The sequence below is a fragment of the Pyrgilauda ruficollis genome, unplaced genomic scaffold (genome assembly GCF_017590135.1).
Source record: "Pyrgilauda ruficollis isolate IOZ18807 unplaced genomic scaffold, ASM1759013v1 scaffold16, whole genome shotgun sequence".
In the NCBI taxonomy this organism is placed as follows: Eukaryota; Metazoa; Chordata; class Aves; order Passeriformes; family Passeridae; genus Pyrgilauda; species Pyrgilauda ruficollis.
Genome location: NW_024514764.1, coordinates 7,397,689 through 7,407,503, shown reverse-complemented (window position 1 = coordinate 7,407,503; position 9,815 = coordinate 7,397,689). Strand labels below are relative to the sequence as shown.

The window sequence follows — 9,815 nt, the reverse complement described above, 5'->3', positions numbered from 1 at the left end:
GGGGCCGGGCCGTGCCGGCGGCGCGCGGTCTCCGCCCGGGCGCGGTGTCCCCACGGCCGGGTCGCGGGGCTGGGGCTGCTGCCGGCGCGCCTCGCGTGCGGGGCTTCCGGCAGCGCGATGCCTGGAGGGGGAACTGGCGAGGGTGCCTGCCCGGCGCTGGGAAGGAGCTCCCGAGCGGCCGGGGCAGGTCTGTGCCCACGCGTTCGGCCGCTCGGCTGCGTTACTCGGGGCCGTGCGGGTAACAACAATAACGGTGTCTGACGGCTGCCGGCACACGAGAGCGGCTGAAGGAGGCCACGGAGCCGCAGCTTTATCGCACAGCAGTATTTTCGCTCTTCCTTAGCGAAGAGCGGTGAGCGCAGGTGCTGTGCGGGAGCTGAAGGGCCGCTGTGCACAGGTGAGCGATGGGGGGACCGGGTTCCTCTGCGGGGACACGCGGGTCCTGGCACCTGGGAGAGCACCGGAGTGAAAACTCATCTCAGGAGCATCCTGGTTGTATGTGGAAGGAGGTTGTGTGGAGGAAGGGTAGAGCTGGAAAGTTAGGAAAATAAATCTGGAGTGAGAGCTACTGAAGTCAACATAGGAGGAGAACTACTTGTACGTTCATCAGATGTTTGCCAAATAGTTTTGAACTAATGAGCTGCCTTACTAGTGAAAAAATAAAACAGAATCAGATGTCTCAATAAATACCATTGTACTATTTATCTCAAGAACCATTAGGATATTACTGAGTAGATATTTTTAAAGTCATCAAGACTAAGGCAGTTTTTTTCTAGCTGATCAAAAGTGACTCTGCTAATTTGCTTTTATATTGCTTATACTAATATCTCTTTTCTGCTATTTCTCAGGTTTTTCATAACTGTCTAAATTATGAGTTGTCATTATACATATTTTTTTTCTCTTGCCTAGAATGAGACTTTTCATTTGAAGGGCTTAAGAGAATACATGTTTCAGAACGAGTTTATGGAAAAACTGACTTGAGAGAGTAGTAGGATTGTGAAAAAGAGCTTCCAGCTCATTCTTTGAGCTATGGAATTGTAGCATCAGGTAGGCACAAGAACCACACATAGGAAGTTGGAAGCAATGAGTTTATATAAGATTTCTGGCAGCAGATTCTTTTATTAGGAAAACTGTTCTCATGTGTATTACAGCCATTTCTAGTATTTTTGTAAAAACTACTCCATACATTTTTTCCACTAGTTGCATTGATTCCCAATGTTTTGGGATGTGTCATCCTTCTCTAAATCACATGGAGTCTGCCTTTCATTTCCTCCAGCTAAAGATCCCGTGGGTGTGGTTGTTTGATTTCTGGGTTCTTCAGATCCTGCAGAAGAGTAATTGTGCATTTGAGTGAGGGCTAGATGTGCTTGGAAAAATCTTCCTTCATGCTGAACTTTTCTTCATAAGTAACGCTCTTGTTTCCTCTTTGTTGCATCATTCCCAGTAGGGGAGAGTAGAAATGCCAATTTGGGTGCTTATGGGTACTCTGGCTGCTGCTTTTTTGACATTTCCATTATTGCTGCTCTTTAAAGCTGAAGTAGTAGTGGATTTTCAGAAATTGTCTCTGTATATGCAGAGTTCACTGGGCTTCTGGGTATGTCCTGTGGTTGGGTCCTGGCTCCTGGACTGCGCTCCTGTGCTTCTCAGGGCTGGGTGGTGGCTGGATACACAGTGGCACGCGTTATTGCATTCTTGTGGTGGCTGCATCAGCTCTTTTGGTTGGTCCTGAAGCCTTGCTAGTGGAGCAGGGGGATTTCTGGCAAACTCAGCTTCAAGGAGATGATGTGTTTTCTGTCAGAGGTGCTCCTGAGTTGTGGGCAGGTCACGTTTAAATTGTGGGGGAGACTGTGGCTGAAAGGACCTAATGGACCCTTAAAACTGTATGCTAATCTTCTTAGGCTTTGCTGGCCAGGATTTTTCTTGTTTGCACACCCAAGGAATGTTATTGTTGAAAGTTCTTGTCTGAGAATTAAACAGTTTGGTTTTATTTAATACTTACTCTGAAAGGTCAGGAACCCAAGAAAGACTGCCATCTTCATGTTTTTTGTTTTTTTTTTCTTTCTCACTGTCTAACCTATCTCTGTGGCCCTGCTTATTGCAACACAGCTGCAAGTAGTCCTGGGAGTCCTGTTGGGAAGGGTGGGTGCTAACAAATCTTACAGCTACCTCTGAAATCTAATTGCAGTTCTACTGTTTCTAAGACCTACCTTTTACAACTTTCCCAAAACCCTCTGAATTTAAGGATTCCCACGCTACTTATTTTGTTAACTGTGCAGTCAGATTTTACTGTATGTAGTTCTTTTATAGAGCTTTAGTGCATCTTGCTTCCTTTAGACCCCCTTTTTGGACAAGTACAGTTAATCCTTGCTTGCTGTACCATCACTGAGTGTCTTGGAATGCATATTCCGTCTATAATATAGAGAAAGGTACAGCTGTGCAAGATGAAGTTACTATTTACTGATAGTTGTTGATGACAATAAAAGCTTGAAAAACTGTAGTGCACTGCTTGCATTTCAGTTCAGTGAATTTAAGGGCCTGTTCAAGCTGTGAAACTTTGTGACCTGACACACTGAGATAGCTTTGGCTAGAATATCCCTGCTGTCTGAGCACAGCCTACCTTGTTTCAATAGCAGCACACAGAAAGGCAGAGGTGAAGCAGGGTGAGGAGCACCGTGGTTCCAGGTAAGCAGGATAAATGTCACAGCAGATGTAGAACTCACTGTACACTTTGGCCTCCTGACCTGCCTGTCTGGAGATAGCAGCACATGCACACTTGGTGGTCTCAGTGCGTGTGCATTTTGAAATAATCTGTTTTTTCTTTGAATAAAAGCTCAGATTTTTTTCAGAGCTTGTAAATTCCGCGGTATTGTGTTTAGAGAAGTCTTTTCATGTTTGAAATTGCTAAAGGAGGAGGTTAACAGTTTTTGTGACACTTCGGGATTTCTAAGCTCATAATGGGGTTTTATGATACAGAAGTGTGAAATAAGCATCTGAAACTTGTGAGTTTCTTGCTGATACTTAAGGGAATGTGACATAAATGGTTTATATAAATATAAGTTCCTATCGTGTTGTTCACAGGCAGACACTTGTTTTTTAAAGTTAATTTCAATAGAAGTTCTTTATTTCAGGGGAAATTTAGCAGAATTTTTTTCCACAGTTTTCTAGTTGGGCTTTTTTGTTGTTGAGAAATGATTGAAAGTGAGTGATTGTGTTCACTTCTAGGAGAAAAGCAAGTTTTCAGCTTCCTTATTTTGTTTTGAACACTCAAGTCCTGTAATGATTCGAGCTGTAAACCCTGGCCTGTTTCTTCCCTGTTTGTTCAGAAAGCTTTTGTGAAGCCTCTTCGCTGTTAGTAAAGAAGTGGTATCCACACACTGCCAGGTTTAGCTCTTTTTGTGTGAAAACAAACTACAGAAGAGCAGGCTGGGTGGGTGAAGGTGAGGCAGAGCCTCATACACAAAATCTAGGGACCAGCTTGGAGGGACTGGGCTTTGCTTCCTTTGCCATTGTGTAGAGTTCTGTCTGAGGCTTTTGGGCACGTTTGTCTGCCTAAATAAATGTGTTTTCTTAGTTTTTGTCAAAGATTTTATGTTTTGTATTTGGTTGACATTGTTGTAGTGGGAGAGATCCATAATGTAACTGGATAGAATTTTATTAAGAAAAAAAATTATTAATATTCTTTAATGCATTGCAATTATTAACAGACATTTGTGAAGTGATGCTGTGTGACAAAAACAGCTGCTGTGCTTATGTTATTTATGAAGACACTGGTAGTTTTACTGAAATAGACTTCTGAAGAAAAACCATTCTTATGTAAGGAGCAATTTAATGTTCTGCAGATCTGTGCCTTATGCTGTTGCACATCAGATAGGCAGTAAATTGGCACGTCTCTTGGAGCCCTGCAGCTCTTTGCACTGGAAGATATGTGTTTAGTGCTTTTCAGTGTGTTTGTGGCAAAGCTGGGGAGGGACTTGGAGGTGCTGTGGGAGGGTACTGGGTGAGCTTGATAAAAGCTATGAGTTTAGTCTCTGCTGAAGAGTGTGCAGATCACAAACTGCTTATATTCACTGACACAGGAAGGTCATATGTGCACAGCATTTGGAACAGAGGAGTAGCAGAGTGATAATCGAGGAAAACTTGACACAAAATGGTGCTCTATTGTGATTAACAGCAGGTTGCATGATTCTCATGCCTTGGCTGTTGTGTTTTTTAGCAATGAAAGCCAGAGGCTTATTTGTCAGCTTTCTTCCATTTAAGAAAAAGGGTGGACTAAATGTGTGTAGAAAAATTAAACTTAGATTATAAATGAAACTGATATCCCTTGATCCAGAATAGATCTATTTAAGGGGAAAACAGGGAAATTAAACCTGATAATCTGTTGTTGATGGGGATTTTCTGAACAGATCTCCTGCCATTCTACAGCTGGCAATTCAGATTTGCTCAGAAAAGCTAAATGAGGAAAAAAAGGTGGCAAAATGCCTGAGTAACTCGTGCCATTTCATGCAGTTTACACTGAAACACTGTGCTATACTGGGACCGAGTGAAGGTCAGCCAGGGTTGGCTGAAGTCACTCTGGGTCACATCTCGAAAAAGCCTACTGCCGGCTACTGACCTTTAGCTTACTTTTAATAGAGTCAGAATTCCTTGCATTACTGTTTTCTCACTCTTTGCACCTGTGCTACCTTCAGATACAGTTTATCCCAACTTAAGCTGTTACCTTAGTCCCTTGGTGAGATTATTTCCCAGGTGTGTTCAAACTTCTCAGTGATCTGAACTCAAGGTGCAGGCTGTTGCATTATTAAGCAGAAGCCCTGTGTTTGGTGCAAGAAGGAGATGAGAGCAAGAATCTTTTTCTTGTATCCTTTTAGGGAACAGTGATTTCAGTGAAAAACGTTGCAGAAAGGTAAAAACCATCCTTTGGTTCTGAAACTAGAAGTGGTAAATATTTTTCTGTCAAGTGGCCAAATATTTTGTCATGGGACTTGCAGATATGGCAGGGTATGGAAATGCAGCGTCTGTAGAGAGAGGCTAAAGTTTAATTTTGCAAGTTCTAGTATAGTCTGTTATATGTTTCTCAGACACAAAAAAAATAGCCATAGTTTGGTGGCTTTTAACGTCATAGGTTACAAGTCTCAGCTCTTGTAAATGCCACAACTGCAGGTGCTCCTTTCTCTGGCAATTTGTGAGCGCCTGCTTCTTATTTTAGGCTAAAGGGAATAAAAAGAGCAAAATATGCTGTTTTTCCCTTGGAATTTAACACACAGTTCCAGCTGATGCAGTGCTTTCTATAATAAAGGATCTCAACTTTTTGTAAATATTAGGAAGTATGTGGGTTTGGGACAAGGAGGTACAGGCACCCGATTTAAGTTCAAGACCAGTTATTGGAAGGTAGAGGCTTTTCCTTGTCTGTGTTAACAAGTCAAATCTGCATTATGTAAGTAATTACTGTTGAGAACTTAAACCATTTATAACTTGCTAAAACCATTTCTAGTAGAAAACATTATGAGAAATTAAGGGCATTTTCTCAGCACTAGAAACACTGGTGTTTCCCTCCCCAAATATTCTTTGTATACATGATAAAAAAAATTTTAGGACCCTTGTTTATTATGTGATTATTATATTTTGTAACTTTTCTACCTCTTGCTCTAACAATCTTGTCTTTGACAACATTGAGATACTTCAAGAATAAAGCTTAGGTTTCAGAATTTGTAGTGAAGGGGAGGTATGGTGTCTTCCCTTTTCTGAAGTCTCAGTCTCCACATGGTATTTTGGGAAGCTGGGCTAGAAAACTTGCAGGGATTCTGGAGTACTTTTCTTGGACAAGTATCTGTTGCTTGTCTTACCAGCCTGTCAGTCCCTGTGGTGTGGGCTGCACAGTGAGCCCAGCAGAGCAGATCTGATGCTGGTGAAGATTGTGCCATGATCATGCTTGTTTAGGCTCCATTCTAAACATGCTCTCAGACAGAGGGTGAGCCTCAGCACAGGTTTCATGATCTGACTCCAAAATGTGAATGGCAGAACAAAGATGGCATATCAGGTATCAGGGACTTTTTTAAAGCAAGGTCAGAGCTCCTTTAAAGCAGCCTTAAAGAGAGAGGTCCTGTTCTGCACTTCCCTTACCCCCTCCCTCTTGTGCAGCTCCTCTGAAAATATAGACTGAGCCAGATCTGCCAAATCTCCTGTCTGGGGAGAGGCAGGAAATTCACTGTCCTAGATAGATGCCATGAGGCCATTGGCTTTTAGTCTACACTGAGAGAGAGAGAGAGTGGTTCACTCAGCTCATGGTTTTATAGGTGCTACGCTGGGAGATCTTTCAATCCTGTATCTAGAGCTGGCAGATTGTAAGACTTCCTATTTCAGTGGGAAAGTGATGATACTGTTATAATGAAAGTTGTCAGCTGCAATTACAGTGTTAGTACCGGAGAGAGCTAATTACTTTCAGTCAGCTGAATGTAAACATTGCATTAAACAGAAAGTCTTTTTTATTGTTGGGGAGATAAGATTGAGAAACTTTATCTTGGTATTACAAGGGAAGTGGTTCTTCTGTGGGTGATATTGAAGTAGTGGGTACACAATGTCAGTGTCAAGCTCCGTTTGAAGGAATAAGTGTTGACCATGATGTTAAGATTCCAGTGTGGTTTTGTAATTTAATTTTTTACATAGCTGTGTGGTAATGTTTGAAGTCACTTTTCAGTCACAATTTGGTTCATGCAGGTGGATTTAACACTGTGGCTGGCAGCCTGCATCTCTAGCACACTTGCACACAGCAGGCATGAAACCAAGCAATTTGGGACTCTCCATTTCTGCCAGTGAGAATTCTAAAATGTGCTGTGAGTCAAGTGGGATTATTGATGTGAGAACAAGCAACCCCTGGCTGCTCACTTGACAGCCTTTCCTGGCTGCCAGGAGAGGCAGCCAGCATCAAATACTGTTATTCCTCAGATTAGCCTACAGGAGCCATGCAACTGTCCTTGGTCTGTCTTCCCCCAGCAAAGGCAGAATAACTGGCCTTTTGTGTTGCAACTTTGTCTTACAGTTCTATTGCCAGTGCCTTTTATCTTGCCTGTTCCTGAAATTTTAGACAGGAGTTAGTATAGTTCTTAATCTTCCTAGGTTTTATGCACTGTTAAGTAAGTGGTTTACCTGTGAATGGATCCACTTGATTCTGGGGAGTGCCAAGCATTTTTGTGCCGTTCTTGTAGACAGAGGGTTTCATTTCAGATGTGATAGGAAGCTTTTTTGTGCCATGAAAGAAAACATGCTACAGGGCACTAGAACTGTGGACTGGTATTTTTGAACCATAGTGCTGATGATAGAAATGAAAACTGAGAAATAGGTCAGGTAAAATGAAAAATACCCATCTGCTATTCTGGGAAACTTTGAAATTGTTAAGGAATTTTTGACAAGAAAAGAAAAAACAACCTGAAACTATTTGACATCTGAGTTATGGTTCTTCTGGACTGCACTTACACTAAGCCAACAGTGTATCTTTCCCAACATCTGCCAAGAAAGGAACAAGGATCAGACTGATTCCTCTCCAGTGGGTTCCTGCAGTCACAGCTTAAAATAAAGGCTGCTTCCATATTATAGAGTCTAATAGCTATAGACTTTACCATGTTTTTTCCTCCTCTTCCTTTATGGAAGGAGGCTGCTAGATTGTGTAGGCTTTCAGTGGTTGTATCTGTGTCATTTGATGTGACTTTGCAAAGCAGAAGAGTTAACTGAGGGGTCAGAAGGAGAATGGTTAATCTTTGAGCTGAGAAAAATGGAGTGATTTCATGTCTTAGTACAACTTGCTAAAACTGTTTCTAAAACTTGAGTCAGAAAAAATGTCATTAATTTGCTAATTAATGCCTGTTAAATACAAAGGTCTGTTTCAGTGAGTGTTTCTGCATTTTGTTTGTGATCGAAAAAAACCCCAAAACTGAAACTGTGTTTATATAAAGCTAAGGAGAAGCATGTACTTTCCACTGGCACAACTAGTCTAGGCTTGTGTAACTGAACCTGTAATTTAAATGTGAATGCATGCTGGTTTCATGATGAGGGTGACACATTTTCCAGCTGCAGTGGAATCTCCCAAAGCTGTGGTGTCCTCCATGCAGAGCTTAGGGCGCGCCTGCCTTTTGTAATGGATGGAGTTCCTCTTGGCTCTGTCCACTGGTGGTGATCCCAGCTGGGTTCAGCCCGAGAGCCTGCTGCTCTGTGTCCTGCAGACATCTGCCTGCCCTGTGTCCCTGCAGTCACCTCTGGGCTGTGTGAGCTGGGATCCTCCCGAGGCCGTGGGGCAGCTGTGAGCCAGCACGCGTGCCCTGGGTGCAGGGGCTCTGTGAGCACATGGGGGTGCTCAGAGCAGGATGGCTCTGCACCTCTGCTCCTGTCTGTGCTGCTGCCTTGTGTGGACACAGCCTGAGGGAATCAGCAGGAAAATGCTGCTGCCTCTCTCTTCATGTGTTCCTTGCCTTTTGCCACTGGAATGAATGTAAAATGGAAGTGGCTTCTGCTTCTCACCTGTGTGTTGCCATTTTTTTTGTACAGAGAAGTGTTTTTAAAGCTAAGCATGTTCCTACTTGATAGCAGCAGCCTCTGGATGAAGTCCTGGAAACATGAAAGAAAGAACTGATGTTGCTGTTAAATTCTAGCAGTAGTCTTGCCCAAAATTGCCCACTTGTCCCATCTTTCTGTTTTGAACCCTGAAGTACCATTGCAATCTACACTCTTGCCTTTTATGCAGAAACAAACACCTGTGAAAGTCAAATGGAAGGTTGCACGTTTTTAGAATATCCTTCAGCCAGTACTCATAGCAGTCATGCATACAGCACTTCTTGCTTTTATTTTGCCACGTGGCAATGACATGTGTTACGTGCCCTGACCTTGCTGGTATTTGCCAGATTCATTTTATAGCAAGCATTTGCAAACAGGGAAAAAGACGTTAACAGCTTTCTAAACAGGGTGTAGATCTCCTAAAGTTTATTCAATAAAAAGATGCTTTTGTTTGTTTCTTGTAAAGCTGATTGCATCCGGTTGATTTACTCGTATAATCTTATAACTGTCTTAATTTGTGAATTGTAAACTGTTCTGCAGAGTCATGAGACTTTTTCTCGGCTGTTGTGCTGGGGTAGCGCAGCTGGGACTTAGAAAGCCAAAACCATTTGTGTGGTGGCTGGATGTCAGGATGAGTCAGCTGAAATTGCTGGTGAGTTCTGCAGTCAGGAAGCTCAAGAAGCGTGTGCCTGGCCCCTGGCGTCTCACAGCCTTGTCGTGAACAGCTTGTGACCTCTCCACAGCACAGTCAAACACCACTGGGCATTCTTAGGTTCCACCAGTGTTAGTGCCCTGGAATTGGCTCAGAGACTTTATAAGAATGAAAAATTGAAAATGATGCAAAGTGAGAAGAATTTTTAGAATGCTGTGGAATTAGAGGGGAAAAAAAACCCACCGAGTGTCCCATGTGTGCTGCCTGTTGTATCAGGTCCTAGATTCTGATAGAAAATTGAGGGAAATGGGGAAGGAAAATGTATCTTCCATTCCTCTTTAGATCTATTCTTTAGTTTTCTTTGTAATTGTGTTTGAAGCTGTTTATTCAGTGGAACGTGGGGACAAACAAGGATCAAAGTGTGGTGATTCTGGGCAGTGGGATCTGCTTTTGGCTTTGATGTTAGAATAGAGGGAACAGGCACTACAGCTCCTTTTGGTTCTGTTTCCTCATCTATAAAATGCGGATAATGGCACCTGTTTCAGTGACCAGCTCAGGCTTTTATAAAGGAGTAGGATTACTGACATTGTGTCCCAGTAGTGGTTACTGGTGTTTTGTGTAG

At 42.7% G+C, this 9,815-nt stretch overlaps 1 protein-coding gene across 1 annotated transcript in view; it reads left to right on the top strand.

The window, feature by feature from the left end:
• The window catches only part of ABCC1 (ATP binding cassette subfamily C member 1), a 47,259-nt gene that overhangs the window by 825 nt on the left and 36,619 nt on the right, over positions 1–9,815 (top strand).